Source organism: Schistocerca piceifrons, chromosome X (genome assembly GCF_021461385.2).
Source record: "Schistocerca piceifrons isolate TAMUIC-IGC-003096 chromosome X, iqSchPice1.1, whole genome shotgun sequence".
NCBI classification, from domain to species: domain Eukaryota; kingdom Metazoa; phylum Arthropoda; class Insecta; order Orthoptera; family Acrididae; genus Schistocerca; species Schistocerca piceifrons.
The window spans coordinates 98,592,635-98,611,410 of record NC_060149.1 but is presented as its reverse complement, the minus strand read 5'-3'; positions in this window follow the sequence as shown (position 1 = coordinate 98,611,410).

Here is an 18,776-nt window from a genome sequence, read left to right as displayed (position 1 = left end):
GAGAGCAAAAATCGTGTTGCTTTTCTTTATTGACTTACACTTAGCAACGATGCTTGCATAATGCGATATCTGGAGGTAAAACACTATGCAAAATGTAGGGACGTTAATGTCTGCCGTTAAATGTCAAGTGTATGCTTTACAGATGACTTGGTCAGACTGTTGTGCAACATGTGGGAGTTACATTGCTGCTGATTAATATTTCCCTGATTTTTGTGTGTCGTGGATCATAAACTACCGAAAAGACCGTATGTGGTATGCAATATACGAGGCCTGTTCAGAAAGTAAGCTCCGATTGATTGCCAAATTGAAACCACAGTGAACATCAGAAATGTTTTACTTGTAACAATTAGCTACACCTTTCAGCTACTTCTCTACGTAGTCGCCGTTCTGACTTAGACTTTTGTCATAGCGTTGTACTAACTTTTCAATAGCCTCATTATAGAAGGCAGCCGCCAGTGCTTTCCGCCAATTCTCCACGCTGGCCTACACCTCGTTGTCTGTGTCAAAATGTTATCTTCAAAGACAGCGGTTCATGTGACCAGAGATGAAACTCAGGGGGAGACAACTGCGGACTGTATTGTGGGTAATCTAACATTTCCATTTGAAAACGATGCAGGAGCATCTTCATTGCCCCTGCTGAATGCGGCTGAGAATTGTCGTGAAGACGAAACAGCACGACAGTTATGTAATGTTAGCTGCATAGCTTCAGGCGAAATTTCTCACCAGGCCCTCGTACTTGGCGGCAGACACTATTTTCTAGACATCTTTAGGCACTCACTGCGAGCTCAGAAATGAGAAGAGCGACGTGATGCTAACTGGGGTTATACTAGAGACACTACCCAACACATCTGTGCAAAGCTTTATCGGATTTTCATAGTCGTTTCCATTTCGCGACCGATCGGAGCTTACTTTCTGAACGCCCCTCGTAGTAATAAAAATTGATTACATGATAACGGTACAAAGACGTCTGCCTTCTTAAGGCAGAATACGCCATATTATTACGAATTAGCATGAGAAAGTTAGAAAATCATTCAGTGCCACATTTAAGTCATTATAATCGACAGAAGCAGAAAAAAGTGATTAACATGTGTGCAATTCTATAAATGTTGTGTCTATAGATCCACGGACTAGAGAATAGAGGTAGCGATGTAATGGCGGAGATTTTCATTCGATGTCTTTACTGATTGTTGACCTGTCTTCGAGATCCTATATTACAGAGGAATACAAAGTATTGTGGCCATCGGTATTTAAACCCACAGCAAGCGCAGTTTCAAGTTTAATGTCCAAACAATTTACCCCTACGCTAGCAGCCATCTGCAACAAACCTTGCCTCCTTGTCGCCTCAATCGTAGATTCGTCAGGTAAACAGCGACGTAAATAGCAAAGCCAGCTGCAGTTTCTGTTGAAACGAGCTTCCTGGAGTCAAAATTATTCATTTGGTACATTCTATATCATCCTCGAAGGGGGAATCATTCAGGATGTTTAATGAGAATGATAAGATATTAGTGAGTTATTCGGAGGCCACATTGCTGCCAAATATATGCTGCAATGTTGCCAATTTTCCATTAGAATGGTGACAGGCAGAAGACGCCTGATAACGCGAAAAGTCTCTTCAGCCTGTAACCATAGGACAAGCTTGCACAACACAGACGTGGCAGGGCCGGCTTTAGCGCTTGCGCCGTTTGCTACCACTTTTACCGGAACCTGAATTAACAAACGTAAAGGCCAGTTAGCTACCGATTGCGGCTTGAACATCGTATATAAATATCGGGGGAATAATTTACGGTGCCCTCCTTTTAAGTAGGTGTCGTAGCAATTTTTGTTATTATGTCTTATGAAACGAAATGTCGTGCGGCTGCGGCCTCCCGTCGGGTAGACCGTTCGCCTAGTGCAAGTCTTTCGATTTGACGCCACTTCGGCGACCTGCGCGTCGATGGGGTGAAATGATGATGATTAGGACAACACAACACCCAGTCCCCGAGCGGAGAAAATCTCCGACCCAGCCGTGAATCGAACCCGGGCCCTTAGGATTGACAGTCTGTCACGCTGACCACTCAGCTACCGGGGGCGGACATTATGTCTTATAAGAACTGCAAACTAGAAAAAATTATTCTCCAGAAGCAATTAGGTTCTGTAGTATCACTTGACGCCGTTCACAGAATGAGTAAATAATATTCTTTTTGGTATTAAATACGCGAAAATAATTTTAATTACGTATGATTTCTTTGGCACTACTGCTGACACATAATAAAACAGATGAAACCACAAGATGAGAATGATTACAAGACGCGAACATCAACAAATACATTTCATAGACTGCGAATAACATTATTTCATCTACATCTATATTTAACATTCCACATTAAGGTGTGTGATACCGGACACTATATATACCACTATCATTTTCTCCTTTGTTTACTCTAGGCGCGAATATTTCGTAGGAAGAACGATTGCTAGTAAGCCCCTGTGTGCTCGAGAATCTCTCTAATTTTATCCCCACGGTCTTTCCGCGACATGTAAGTAGGAGGAATCCATATATTAGTTGAAAATTCATGTGTCGTAAGCTCTCGGTATTATTCAACTGTGCATACCGGCATGTGGGATCCCTCTGTTGCAGCGTCTGCAACTGAAACTGACTCAGCATCTCTGTGAAGCTTTCGTGCTTTCTAAATAACCGTGTAACTAACGGTGTTGCTCTTGTTGGGCTTTTAGAATGATGAGTAGCTTTCAAGTATTTGTCAAACGATTGATTTGTAAGCTATCAGTTAGCACATTTGAATTTGAAACTAAATGACGAAATTTTTCGTGCTAAATCAAGAACCGTATCTCCCTGTCAACTAACCACGAAAGATGTTTAATATACTTTGCTTAACATGTAACCATGTGAGCACATGTTGAAAATTGCAATGGTGTGATGTAAAAGTTTGTGACAATGTTTTGCACCCAGCACGTTATCGGATGAGTAACTAAGTAAAATCAAATGTTAAATATTGAATTCACCAGCAGCGAGATTTATCAATATGTAGTAACGGTTCTAGGCGCTTCAGTCCGGAATCGCGAGACCGATACGGTCGCAGGTTCGAATCCTGCCTCGGGCATGGATGTGTGTGATGTCCTTAGGTTAGTTAGGTTTAAGTAGTTCTAAGTTCTAGGGGACTCATGACCTCAGCTGTTAAGTTCCATAGTGCTCAGAGCCATTTGAACCATATTTTTTATAATAACGATACACTCATTTTCTGCCCAGGAAACGAAGCCGGCACCTAGTGTCGCCCTTATCTATCCATAAACAGATAGAAACTATAAACTACTTGGTCACCAGTAGTTAGATGCTCACAGGTTTGACTAGAAATACTGGCAGCTATTGTTGACAATTCATGAAAGGACATTAAAAATGAAAATTATTTTTCACTGGTACTTCGTTGTGCACACACTATGGCTTACAAGGAAATTATAAATATTTTTGTACTGGACTAGGATACCAACCCAGATACGTTCCATTCATAGAGAACCGAACTCGAACTCCACTCCATCACCAAAATTTTCTACGTCTCAAATTTACATTAAATGTGAGCCCTGTGAACGTAATGCCCATTGGGTCATTGAATGAAAAAAAAAATATTTTGTGCATGTTTACCCGGACAGAATTTATGTCTTCTGCGATTACCGCCTTTCTTGTGGCGCAATTTAAACAGGCTCTGACCCTGTTGCTGGCGAAGGGATATGGTGTTCATGCGAATTATGAACTATGGTGTGACATAATATTCTTCACTTGGCGTTACCAGAGATGCAGTAGATCCGTTAGTGAGTGTTAAAAATGAACGACCTATATGAGAATCGAGCCCACACCACCCAGTTATCAAACTAGGATCCACAACTATACCGTAACAGTAATTTCGTGTGCAATGGATACGTATCGATTGCAGAATTCAAGAATTTAAGGCTCTGCATCGATTCCGGTTTAGGTAATGTAACATCATACACCAACAGTGGGCTTGTGATGCCAACTGCATTGTTGTTTTCACTTGATTCTCTAATCACTGAAATAAAATCACATAACCTCCAAACAGGAGAGGTTTAATTTCGTTCCTCCGTTCCTTCAAATGGTTCAGATGGCTCTGAGCACTATGGGACGTAACATCTGAGGTCATCAGTCCCCTAGACTTAGAACCACTTAAACCTAACTAACCTAAGGACATCACACACATCCATGCCCGATGAAGAGGATGTGGATGAAGGCCACGCCAACCAAACAAGACAATAGTATACTACAATGCAGTGATGACGACCCATTTAGGGCCAGCACAGAAATAAGGAAGATCCTTCAGTTAAGCGTGAGCAGGTCGACCATACGACGACGTCTCAACGGCAAGTGAAGGTGTGGACGAAAATCCGCGCTTTTGGAAATTTTGAAAGAGCAGCGTAGGGCTGCCAGGTTAAACTTCGCTCTGGAATTCAGGAATAAGTCACTTTCATACTGGGAGCAAGTTATATTTACGGACGAGAAGGTGTTTTCTACTGCGCAAAATAGTTGTATATCGTCCACGTGGAGCGAGATTTGACAGAAACTATGTTCATCAGAGGCAAAGGTGTGATCGAACTTCTATCACAGTTTGGGGATGGATATCAGCAGATGGTTGTGGCATTTTGTGGGAACTGGACCATCCGCTTGCTAGTCATTACTAATGCCAAATACTGGAGAACATAATGCTTCCTTCTGCTCGTCAGAGGTTTTCGGGAGGCAGTATAATATTCCAACATAACCGTTCCCCAGTCTATACAGCGAATTGTGTAAGACAATGGTTTCAAATGAATGGAGACATCGATCTCCTGGACTGGCCTCCAAAAGGTGCTGACCTCAATCCTGTGGAGAACGTATGGGCAGAGAAGGAGAAAATTATTTGGTGTAGAAGACCTACACCAACAACCAAGGCATCGCTGTCCGAAGCAGTTCATGATACATGGGAAGAGCTGTCGCAGAATAACAGATTCAGCCGGAAACTTGTTGCCTCTGTTCCCCGGCGGCTAAAGGCTGTTGTAGAGGAGGATGGAAACTGGACACGATACTGAATCCATTGTATCATTAGGGAGGAAACTTTATGACAAAAGAACGTTTTGAAACTTACTGGCAGATTAAAACTGTGTGCCGGACCGAGACTCGAACTAGGGACCTTTGCCTTTCGCGGGCTAGTGCTCTACTAACTGAGCTACCCAAGCACGACTCACACCCCGTCCTCACAGCTTTACTTCTGCCAGTACCTCGTCTCCTACCTTCCAAACTTTACAGAAGCTCTCCTGCGAACCTTGCAGAAGTAGCACTCCTGAAAGGAAGGATATTGCGGAGACATGGCTTAGCCACAGCCTGGGGGATGTTTCCAGAATGAGATTTTCACTCTGCAGCGGAGTGTGCGCTGATATGAAACTTCCTGGCAGATTAAAACTGTGTGCCGGACCGAGACTCGAACTCGGAACCTTTACCATTCGCGGGCAAGTGCTCTACCAACTGAGCTACCCAAGCACGACGCACGACCCGTCCTAACAGCTTTACTTCTGACGGTACCTCGTTTCCTACCTTCCAAACTTTACAGAAGCTCTCCTGCGAACCACTTGCACTTGCCTGCGAAAGGCGAAGGTCCTGAGTTCGAGTCTCGGTCCGGCACACAGTTTTAATCTGCCAGGAAGTTTCAATCCTTTAGTTACTGGATTATTTAGTAAGCACGAAAGCGCCAGAGAGTTACTCATTCAATTCCAGGTGAAGACGCTGCAAAAGAGGCAGCCTCCAGTGCGGTATGGTCTACTGTTTAATACCTATACCTTAAGTAACTCGAATACTCGAGCAGTATATTGCTTCTCTCTACTTATATCTCGCAGGATGACGGTGAAGATAAAATTAGATGGATCAGAATGCGCATAGATGATTACCAGCCATCGTCCCTCCCACGAAGCATTCGTGCCTGGAGCATACAACTGGTGAAGTGATAGTGATGTAGAAAGTGCCCTCTATCACATCGTAAAACAGCTTGTGTGATGTTGACCAAACAATGTGTTATTCGCAGTTTATGAAATGTCTTTGTTGATGTTCGCGTTTTGTAATCAGTGTCATCTTGTGGTTTCATCTGTTTTATTATGTGTCAGCAGTGGTGCCAAAGAAATCCTATGCATTTAAATTAAATTCACGTATTTAATACCAAAAATAATATTATTTATTCATTCTGTGAACGGCGTCAGGTGATTCTACAGAACCTAATCGCTTCTGGAGAATAATTTTTTCTAGTTTGCAGCTCTTATAACACATCATAAAAAAATTTGCTACGACATCTATTTAAAAGGGGGGCACCGTCAATTACTCCCCCGATATTCCCCAATATCTGATGTTCAAGTTGCAATCGGTTGTTAATTGGCATTTTACGTTTGTTAATTCAGGTCACCGACAAAGAGGTAGCAATCGGGGCTAGCGCCAAAGCCGGCCCTGCCACGTCTGTAATGTGCAAGCTTGTCCTATGGTTACAAGCTTAAGAGACTTTTCGCATTATCAGGCGTCTTCTGCCTGTCACCAGTCTAATGGAAAATTGACAACATTGCAGCATACATTTGGCAGCAATGAGGCCTCCGAATTAATTCAAAAAATGGTTCAAATGGCTCTGAGCACTATGGGGCTTAACATCTATGCTCATCAGTCCCCTAGAACTTAGAACTACTTAAACATAACTAACCTAAGGACAACACTCAGTCATCACGAGGCAGAGAAAATCCCTGACCCCGCCGGGAATCGAACCCGGGAACCCGGGGGGCGGGAAGCGAGAACGCTACCGCACGACCACGAGCTGCAGACCCGAATTACTTCCTGGACTGATGGCTCAGAAATATCTTATCATTCTCATTAAATGTCCTGAATGATTATCCCTTAGAGGATGATATAGAATGTACCAAATGAATAATTTTGATTCCAGGAAGCTCGTTTCAACAGAAACTACAGCTGGTTTTGCTATTTACATCGCTGTTTACCTGACGAATCTACGATTGAGGCGACAAGGAGGCAAGGTTTGTTGCAAATGGCTGCTAGTGTAGGGGTAAATTGTTTGGACATTAAACTTGAAACTGCGCTTGCTGTCGGTTCAAATACTGGTGGTGATGGGTCTTTTTGTTCCTCTGTAAAATAGGATCTCGAAGACAGATCAACAATCAGTAAAGTCATCGAATGAAAAGCTGCACCACTATATCGTATCTCTATTCTCTAGTCTGTGATGTATAGACACAACCTTTGCAGAATTGCACACACGTTAATCCCTTTTTTACAGCTTCGTTAATACTATTGACTTACGTGTGGCACTGAATGAGTTTTTAAATTCATTTTCTAATTCGTAATGATTTGGGGTATTCTGCCTTAAGAAGGCAGACTTTAGTACCGTTGTCGTGATAAGATGTAGTCAATTTTTACTACTATACCGCATACCGCATATGGTCTTTTCGGTAGTTTATTAAACACGACACACAAAAATGAGGGAGATATTAATCAGCAGCAATGTAACACCCACATGTTGCACAAGTGTCTGACCAAGTTCAAATGGCTCTGAGCACTATGCGACGAAACTTTTGAGGCCATCAGTCGCCTAGGACTTAGAACTAATTAAACCTAACTAACCTAAAGACATCACACACATCCATGACCGAGGCATGATTCGAACCTGTGACCGTAACGTCTGACCAAGTCATCTGTAAAACATACACTTGACAATTAACGGTAGACATTAACATCCCTACATTTTGCATAGTGTTTTACCTCCAGATACCGCATTTTGCAAGTATCGTTGCTAAGCGCAAATAAATAAAGGAAAAAGCAACACAATTTCTGTTCTTAAATAAATGTTTCAGCAATTAATTTAATTTTAATGTGATTAACGAAAAATTCGAGATTTCCAACATTAAATTGAAAAGTATTCCCTATACATGGAAGGAACTACATAATTACTATCTTTGGGCATATGATTCAAAATATGATCAAAGAGCATATACCTTTCCTTCAATCACATGTGTCGTAGCAGCATAATGAAGATAATAATAACAATCATGACAGTAATCATCGAATTATGTGGTAACCTCACTCGCTGCAGTTGTATTACTTGAACTAAAACATTAGTTGTCATAGAAAAAATTACATATTGGCATCAAATCGGAGGTATGAAGACTAGAATGGTCCTTATTTCACGCAGTCATAAGATTAGAACAATACCTGCATTAGAAACAAGCAGTTAATTAACCAGTTAATCGAGAGAGGCGGAGTTTTTCACAGTTTCAAGGCGTATCGTCGGCCACAAGAACACAATCAGGACGTTGCCAACAGTGAGTTGCAGTGGTCTGCTGGGATGATCGTAGACTGATACTTGCGGGGTATAGGTTCGATTCTTAATTATGGCGTCGCTTTTCAACATCCATGAAAACATCTAATTCACCTATGGTAACGCCACGTCCAGAATGTTAGGTCACACAGTGGTTCATAATCCGCATTAAACACAATATCCCTTCACTACCAACAGCGTCAGAGCCTGTTTAAGTGGCGCCATAACAAAGGCGGCAGTCACCGAAGACATAAACTCTCTTGCCAGTAGACTAGCAATAATACGTTTATTTCATTTAATTTGGGAAAAGTTATTTCGTCCACAGTGTTCATATTTAACTTGAACTTGAGACGTTTCAATTTTTGGTCCTCGATTGGAATTCGAATTCGGATCTCTAGTAATGGAACGTATCTGGCTTGCAATCCTGGTCCAGCACAAACATATTCATAATTTCATTTTACGCCCTAGCATGTGCAATCTGACCTACCATCGAAAAATAATTTGAAAATTTAATGTCTGTTTATGAATAGTCAACAGTAACGATAGGCACCGTTATTTCTAGTGAAACATGCGAGCATCTCACTACTGTTGAGCAAGCAGTTGATACTTAACGTCTATTTATGGATGGGAAACAGCGACAGTACGCGCCCGGTTCGATTCCTGGGCAAGCAAAATAAATTGTACCCTCATCTCATATTGATGCAGCTCGCTGCTGGTAAATAAATTCGATTTCTAACATGTGATTATACTTAGTTAACAATCCGATAACGAGCTGGGTAGAAAATCCCGTCACAACATTTTAAATCATGGCATTCCAATTTTCAGCACATGCATACTTGGTTACATGTGAAGGAGAGTATATTAAACGTCTTTCGTGGTCAGTTAACAGGGCGATAATGGTTTTGAAGTAGTAGAGATAATTTCGTCATTTCGTTTCAAGTTCAGATGTGTTAACTAATACTGGTGAAAACATATATATTTCACGTCTATTTACGGCTAGTCAGCATTGATGACCGTTGCCTTGACCAAGTCCCAGAGAGGTGCGAACATGTATTTAAGTTAGTAGTGGCTACGTTTTGGGTTTCTGTCCAGATCCAGAGCAGAAAATTTCGTCATGTCATTTATAGTTCAAACATGTGGGCAAATAAATCTTCAGCAATAATTAGTACAGTGACGTTACTAATTATACTCTATTAATATTGCGGTCTCTATCGAGCGTTTACCGTTGTTTATCGCTTATTTTTTAACTAGTTCCTTTAACGACCAGTTTATGCAAAACCAATCGTCAATGGGACATTTAGCAGGTGTGGGAAAACCTTACACAGAGGAGAAGTACTTGAAACTGTCGTAGATCTCTAGTAGTGAAGACATTGTCACAGAATATCTTGTTCATGCAAATATTAACTTTGTTTATTTATTGCTACATAGTTTATGTGCCATAGTTAGTTGTTTCAGATTATAATGAGATGCTAACGCTTTAGAAAATCATTGTAACCTGTAAAAGCGTTAGGGACCAACTCATCTCTAATTACGTGTTATTCTAGTTTTTGCAGTATCATCGCACTGATTGCCTTAAAGAACAGTGTTGTCTAGTGGTCTCTCGTGGTATCCGTTTTGTATAGTCGAACGACTGTGCCGCAAAATGATTAGAGGACCCGCTAGATATTTACGTTATGTTGGTTGCATGCAAATCAGGCGGATCACAATTCAGGTCGTTTGGATACTTTTGCGCATGATAGTACCTCGTTTGTTTGTCTGGTGGCTTTTTAATCCTCTATTTTGGAGCAACTTTCGTATCTTTGTTCGTGTAACAATAGTTGTCTCACGCTTCCAAGACAACATACCCGCAACACTACCCTTACAGTTTCATTTTTTGGTGGAAGCTCTTTGCTTGTCCGCATTTGCTTCCTAATATGTAATAAGGAGATGCCGTTCTGTCTTCAGCAAACACAATCTTTCTTGTTTTACTAACCACACATGTTTAGGAGAAACATATCCATCTTCAGGGTTTTTTACTTATTATCTGTTGAACATTATACAAAGAATCTATGCTTTGTGGTATTTATCAGTTTTTTAGTGTATAGTGGTACGTTACTATGCATATTGATTGGAATATTAACATGAAAAATAAATATATACCTTATTATTACACACTTCTGTTCACAAAACTGTTTGGTATGCGAAGAAAAGCTATTGGTATGGTCTTCCAGTACGTCATCTGCTATTAGTAAGCTTTTATCAATGTTCTGTTAGGTAATTTCTTAAATTTTAGCCCTAATACGACATTATCGACTTCTTCTTCTTTCTGTAGCACCACTGTTATTATATTACGTTGTTTCTTAGCAAAGATCTGCTGTTTCCCTCGTTGACTACCGGTTTTCTTAGGTTACAGTAGTATATTACGAAGGATATGTTAAAATGTATGGTGATTATGATGAGGCTTTGTGGAAGAATTACCTGTACAAGCAACTGGTCATCTGGGCCAGTCTCTCTGGCCGCAACGCAATACCCACCATCACCCAGAGGGACAGATGCTAATGCACTTAAATTGCCCCTATTACTTGACCCACTCTTTATCACTTCGGTACAGCCCACACTCGTTTCCGCTACCACAGATTCCACTATTCCACTGTGTATTAGAGATGCTCTACATTATTCTACTTAAATTTAAAAACGGCATTACTACGCGCCTTCCTTCAATTCCCAACACCATCCACAACTAATTTAATCTTTCCACTAAAAGAACCGTCGAACCAATTGGGACACACTGGCCTACACTTCGCAGGATCGACAGGCTGGACTAAATCAACAGTAGTCAGACGTTCTGCAGGAGTAAGTAAACTGTCTACAGTCCTGTCCCAATGCTTTACAGCTTCCTCTCCTCCCTTCACTCTGTTTCCTCCTTTTCCTTTCTTTCCGACCTCGCCATAATCAACATATTCCTCATATCCCGAGGCTCATTTCCCATTATAAATTCCTCGTGTTCTCTCCGCTACTTGTCTTTATTCTCCGGAGTTTTGTGATTAATCATTTCCTTGAATTCCGATTCAAGTGCTTTTATTTCCTTGTCTCGCTCCACCGTTTCCGCTTACAGCTTATCTACTTTGCTTCTTACGATTCTCAATAACTCCTCGCTGGTAGATCCTAGCTTTATTGACAAACTTGCTACCTGTGATACTAACCCCGACGTGATTACCTCCAATCAGTTATGCAAATATATATGAAAAGAAAAATGGCTTAAACATACCACAACACTAACACTTCTCACTACCATACATGCTTAAATACCGAGCCATATTCATTGCTCTGTAAAATAAAACAAAATTGAAATCCCACTTATACGTAAAACTGTCATATTACTCTCTAGTACAACTTAATTACTGTCGTATGAATGGCAAATCACTCTTATTATTATACACTGAAACAACGACTAAAGTCATCTTCATTTATCACTACTCATGGTTAAAGCCTATATACTACTCAACATTGAGCCACAGTTCTTGCTCATGACATGCATATTGCCCATATCAACCAGATGAAAACTAACAGATATTTACGTCTCCTCAAAAAGAATCGTCTACAAATGGCTCTAAGCACTATGGGACTTAACATCTGAGGTCATCAGTCCCCTAGACTTAGAACTACTTAAACCTAACTAACCTTAGGACATGACGCACATCCATGCCCGAGGCAGGATTCGAACCTGTGACCGTAGCAGCAGCGTGGTTCCGGACTGAAGCGCCTAGAACCGCTCTGCCACAGCGGCCGGCGAATCGTCTACATTCCCCTATCCCACAATGAAGCTACAAATATGACTCATCCACTGACGAAACCTACAGACTTGCGATGATCTCGCTGTCAATAATAATAATAATAATAATAATATTGCACTTTCACCACAATGACCGACCGTGGTGGCGCAGTGGTTAGCACACTGGACTCACATTCGACGGTTCAAACCCGCGTTCGGCCAACGTGATTTAGGTTTTCCGTGATTTCCCTAAATCGCTTCAAGTAGTAAATGTCGGGATGGTCCCCTGGCAGGAGTCAGACAATGACTAGCACTGAGGCACCAAGTCCCACTAGGAACTAAACATCAGCAGCAGCAGACAGGCAAGTAAAGTCAGTGGGATTGTGGCACCAAGTCCAGTGGAGAAATTGGTGCTTGTGTCACGTGCAACGAAGTCTTGAACCTATGGCTGCTGCTGACTGCGCCCGGTAGTCTTACTGCCAGCCATCGTGGTGGTGCTGCTGGTCTCCATTGACGAAATGTGATCCCAGCTTCAAAATTCGTATTTATTTGTTGCCCCTGGCACACATTATTTTCATTAAAATTCGGCACCTAGTTACGTCGCCCACGATTTGAGACTTGCTCTTGTGCGGTGACACCGTGCCGCTGCTCAGTTACCACCGTCCACTGCTGTTTACTGGCTGTCTGTCGTTATGGCTCACATTTCACGACACTGGTGGCTTCTGGCTCGGCTGCTAATACAACGTTCCACGGTGACTTCCGCACTACTTCTTATTACTTTTGATAAAGGTTTACAACTTTTGCTCAAAGACTGGCTAGCTGCATTACAAAATGAGCTTAAAATACACTCCACACATGTGTCCGACATGTCCGACACAACAGACACCACGTTGTTGTTTATACTGCCGCAATCAGGCATCGAAATAATTCGACAGTGAAAGTTATATGTTTGTGTCGGACTGAAACTCGAACCCAGACCTCCTGCTTAACACGAACAATTGCCTTAAACAGGTCAGCCATCCGAACACACTTAAGGCAGACCGAAAAACCACCTCAGCCATCCGGACACACCTCCTTCCGACCAAAATTCTCAACTTGTCACACACTAGTAGCGGTCATTGTCTATTCACTCACTTGCTCACAGAGATTCATGTGTTCCCACAAGAGGCATCTGCACTGAAGTTATGAATGTAGTCACGCCTGCAGAAATACTGTATATGTAGTATAGTCGAAAGATCGCGGTACCGTAACAAAATCGACATCTCGCACCTATACCAGAGAAAGTGACGATGTCTCGCTACGTACTGCAACGACGAATGTAAGGCGCTGACGAAGTCACACTCTCTCTCAGCTTGGCAGCGCCACCGCATCAAAACGCCGCGATAAAGCAGAGCAGAGGAACGCTTGCCCTCAGTTCGTGATTAACGGTTAATATGATAGTATCGTCTCAGGTAGGACACCAGTATATATCATATCTAATGCTGAAGTGTAACTGTGAACATCACGTCTGTGAATTGCAAGGGAAGAGTCTTTTAAATTTGTTTCCATCCAGTGATACTTTAACATTCAGAGACAGTTGTAAGACACAGAAAATCCCTGTGACAATGCATTACACGAAGTTAAGTAAATCTTCATATATCTTGTGTCAAAATGAACTAATATTTTTCCTTCTCTACACTTTCCATTCACATTTATGTGATCATCTGTCAGAAGCCTGAATAACCACCTTCAGGAGAGCGAGTTCTGGAATGCATCGACAGAGATGAAGGGCCATTCCGACTCCAGAGAAGTGACCAACTGCGCTAGGTTTCTCGGTTGAGAGTCCATGTCGCGAATAGCCCGATAGAGGTGGTCCCACAGATTATCGATTGGGTTTAAATTCGAGAAGTTTGATGGCCAGTGGAGTACGGTAAACTCATCCAGATGTTCTTCGAATCACACACATACGCTGCGAGCTGCGTGACACGCTGCATTATCCTGCTGATAGATGCTTTTGTGCGGAGGAAAAACTAACTGAATTTATTTACTTTTATTTATTTATTTATTTATTTAACCTGATCAGATTAGGGCCATCAGGCCCTCTCTTACATCGGACCAGTGTTCCACACATTCAGCATTTCACACATCAGAGTTACATCATGAACATAGTTTAAATGAGAATTTAGCGTTGTACATCGGCCCCAAGGATAAATACATACTTCTGTCGATCCCCGGAACCTGACGATATTACCTAGGAACTGTCACGAAAACATTCCCCAGACAACAACACTCCCTCCTTCGGCCTGGATCCCTTCGCTTTGAGACGTTTCATGCTGTTCACGCCAACGGCCATCTGTCCGATGGAACATAAAACATCATTCATCTCAAAAGGTCACAAATCATTCAATGGACGTCCAGCTGCAATATTGCAGTGCAAATTCGAGCCTTTGTCACCGACGAACAACAGTCAACATAGGTGCATTTCTTCTGAGAGGCCCATACGCAGGAAAGTTCGCTGAACAGTCGTTGGTAGCACTTTGGTACATTTGGGCCGTCAGATGCTCAAACAGTCCCACGTCTGTTCGCCGGCATAAATCTCTACACCATCGTTCACCCCTGCCAACTATGGCCTGTGGTTCACCACAGTTGTCCCGGCGCCGTTTTCAGATAGCGCCATTTTGCCATGCACGGCATACTTGGCCGTTTCGGAAATGCTTCTACCCTTTTCCTGACAGCTGCTGATCATGCTATTTTGGACCTCAGATAAGTCGATCCATTCCAGCATTGCGAGAGCGACTGCACAGTCTTCCGTGTCGCCTCCGAGACGCTATATACTCGTATTTCATCCACTGTTAGTGCTGCCATCTGACGTCTGTGAGTGGTTATTGCACGTTGACGCCGGACATAGGTGGTGGGCTTCTAACCCTTCTACCTCTCCAGCTAATTAGGCTGTATGACCGTGTACCTAAAGTCCCTAATCTGTGGGGAAAAGGCATCTACTCCGAAGAATAATGCAAAACCGAGAGAAGTAGATGAAGTTATAACCGAATCGCCACTGTTCAGTATTTTAGCAATGACAGTTAGAAACAAAGTTCGGTTAAATTTATCTATTTTAACTACGTAAACTATTTTTTAATTAACAGTAGTTAGTGGAAAATTAGGTAGAAAGGTTTTTAAAGTATGTCATTAATGAAATAACCAACGCTCGCCAGTTCCTTACCGGAACAAGAATAATTAAATTGAAACTGAACTGTATACTCATAAGGAGTCTTACATATGAATAGTTATTGGCATCATGACGTGGGAACAGTACCTAACGCACACTTTCAAGTACTTCACACCACTCCTCTCACAGTAGTCAAATAATAATCAAATAGCAAACACATACAACATATCTTATTAATTTTCAAAGATCAATTAAAGTAAGATTGTTTACTGGCTGTGGACAGAAACTTATTGTTATGTTACTCACCGTAATACAGACTGTCGTAATTGCAGCAAGCAGGAAGATTGTTTGAATTTAGCAGTTACTTTGATATGTCTTTGTAATAAAAGTTACAAATTATGCCACAAGTTGTACATTAGAACTGTGCTCTGACAATGAAATTCAGTGTCCAAGTTTAACTATCATTCTTTTATTATGATATTCACTCCATTTTTAGCAAATGAATTAATACCGGCTTTTGCATGATTCTATTTCTGAGACTACAACCAAAGATATCATTATTACGTAATTGTCCAAAAGTTGGAAAAATTATGTTTTGATAATCTAATAAATTAATGTTCACTTCATTTTCAATTCATTTTCTGGTGCCGGCCGCGGTGGTCTCGCGGTTCTAGGCGCTCAGTCCGGAACCGTGCGACTGCTAAGGTCGCAGGTTCGAATCCTGCCTCGGGCATGGATGTGTGTGATGTCCTTAGGTTAGTTAGGTTTAAGTAGTTCTAAGTTCTAGGGGACTGATGACCTAAGATGTTCAGTCCCATAGTGCTCAGAACCATTTGAACCATTTCGAACCATTTTCTGGTTATCTCGGTTCATACACAGGGATTGGATGGAGACAACTTGGATAATGACTTAGGAAAATTATTTACGTGACAATATGCACAAAAACAATGTTATTCAAGCAGTAAAATGCCAACTACGCTGGTCAGTCTATTACACTTCTAGTTATAAGGGTCTAGATCTTACTTCACTTCATGATGCCGTTGGTTTGTCGAGTGACTTTATTTAGCGGTAAATAGGTTGATCTTCTTGCCATACCATAGCTAATAACAAGGGCCCACAGTAATATTGATGTTACGTGTATTACTCTTGCTACATTTGCACTGTGCCCAATAAATGCCATAACTTGTCCATATTAAACATCCGCTGAAACAACCAATTTAGTTTTCACGGCTCCGCATTTCGGAAACAGACAATTTGTCTCCGCACTTTTGTATAGTCACACCGGAGAATACACACAACCGACGACACCAATCGTCTCCTCGCGACTCCCAACTGTTGCTTTTTTGGCGCGCTCGCATGCCAAGCGATAATGCATTTCCATTGTATTGCAGTCTTTAACAATAGTTTTTCCCTGTCTAGGGCAACGTGTCTACTTACAAAATGCTAACATTCCTTGCCTATTCTCTTTCTTAAATAACAAATAGCATTTATAACTTGACAACACATTTACAAGAATAATATTCAGCACAACAATTAACGGAAACTTCGCAAATCACGTAGAAATTTTATGATAATCCACAGAGTTGTGGTGTTACAGGCTAACTAATGTGACTGGACTGTATATTTCCCACTAGTTCTCCTTTCGGACAAAGTAAAGAACCCACTGTTGTACTAACGATTGTACTTTCGTCAGGCACAACATTATACACCGCCGGGAAATAATCAGTACACCTGGTAAGACGAATGCTCACAGCCAGAAGGCTGAGTGTGGTGGACAGGTGTGAAGAAACCAGGCAACCTCACCATGGAGATGCACTCGTGCTTCCTACAGCCAACTGAGCGATTTCGAGAGGAGTCAAATTGTGACTTTCCAAGTGGTGGGATGGTCCTTTCGGACAATTGTCACATGAGTTGGACACCTTGCGTCAGTTGTCCAACGATGATGGTATCGGTAGTAACATGACCATTCTCACACCCGTACGTGAGATTCTGGATGTCCACGCGGCACAGACGCTCATCAGGATCGACGTACTCTAAGGGTAGCAGTGGCAGACCGTAGAGTTGCAAAAACGTAGATAAGAAGGCTTGAGAGCTCAGACGGGTCAACACGAAATGCTACGAACCGGTTCTTAGCAGTGTGACTACGGGCACACACACCGCTAGCCCGACCTCTACTCTCGTCACAACATCGACACTTGTTCACTGTTAGTGTTTCTGAATGGGACCCTAACCAGCGCTCGGTACGTGCAAATGTTCCGTTCTCTCGTCATTCTTGCAACAGGAAGGTGGTTTATTGGTCCATCAGGATAATACTCTCCTCAACACTTCCCTGGAAGCTCAACGTGCTCTGCAGGACGTGCAGCAACTCCCCTGGCCAGCACTATCTCCGGACTTGTCCCCAGTCGAGCACGTGCGGAATATGATGTGACGAGAAGTAATTCGTGCGACTCGTCAACCAACAGCTCTTACAGAACTACGTGACCAGGTCGAGCAGGTGTGGCATAACGTATCCCAGCGCAGTTTCGCCATCGGTACGATCGACTGGATACCAGAGTGAGCACCTGCATTACCGCCCGTGGAGGCTGAATCACGTACCGGCCACGCACTAATACGGATGTTTCTGCATTGGTCGACACATGGTACTGAAGAACCGCTTGTGCTATTGATCTGTAAATGTAATAACTTCATGCACTAAATATGCACTGTTGCAATAAGAAATTTTGAATGAATTGGAAATATCGACAGAGATAGAAAGAGAGAGGGAGCACATCTGTAGACGTGACTGCCTTGATAATTTCAGTGCAGATGAACAACAGGTCCTAGCCTCTTCTAGCATTACAGGACTCAGTGCGTGAAATTAACTAAACGGACAGTGGACGCTACTAGCGTGTAAGAGGTTGAGAATTTGGGTCGAATGGTAAGCATGTCCGGATGAGTGATGGGGTGAAGGCAACTGTTTGCTTTGCACGAGAGATCCAAGTTCGAGTCGTGTTCTGGTATTAATTTTCAACTTTCACCATCGAATTATTTTGATACCTGATTGCCGCTGGCATCGGTATATCCTTCGAATTTTAAATACTGTAATAGCGAACCTGCCAAAGCGTTGCAGTTGCTAAATAAATGTGAGAAACGTACATACATCAAAAACTACTCCTACCCTCTCTCTCTGTCCATCTCTTCCTCCTCCTCTCTTTATCCATCTTCTCTTCTACCCCCTCTCTCTGAACATTACTTACTCCTTTTCTCTTTGTCCATCCCCCCCCCCCCCATCACCACCAGTCTATCCTCCCCCCTCTCTCTGTCCATCTCCTCCTCCCAATCTCTTTATCCATCTTCTCTTCCAACCCCTCTCTTTGTCCATTACCTACTCCTTGTCTCTTTGTCCATCCCTCTCCCTCACCATTCCATCTTCAGAATGTTCATATGTGTGTGAAATCTTATGGGACTTAACTGCTAAGGTCATCAGTCCCTAAGCTTACACACTACTTAACCTACATTATCCTACGGACAAACACACACACCCATGCCCGAGGGAGGACTCGAACCT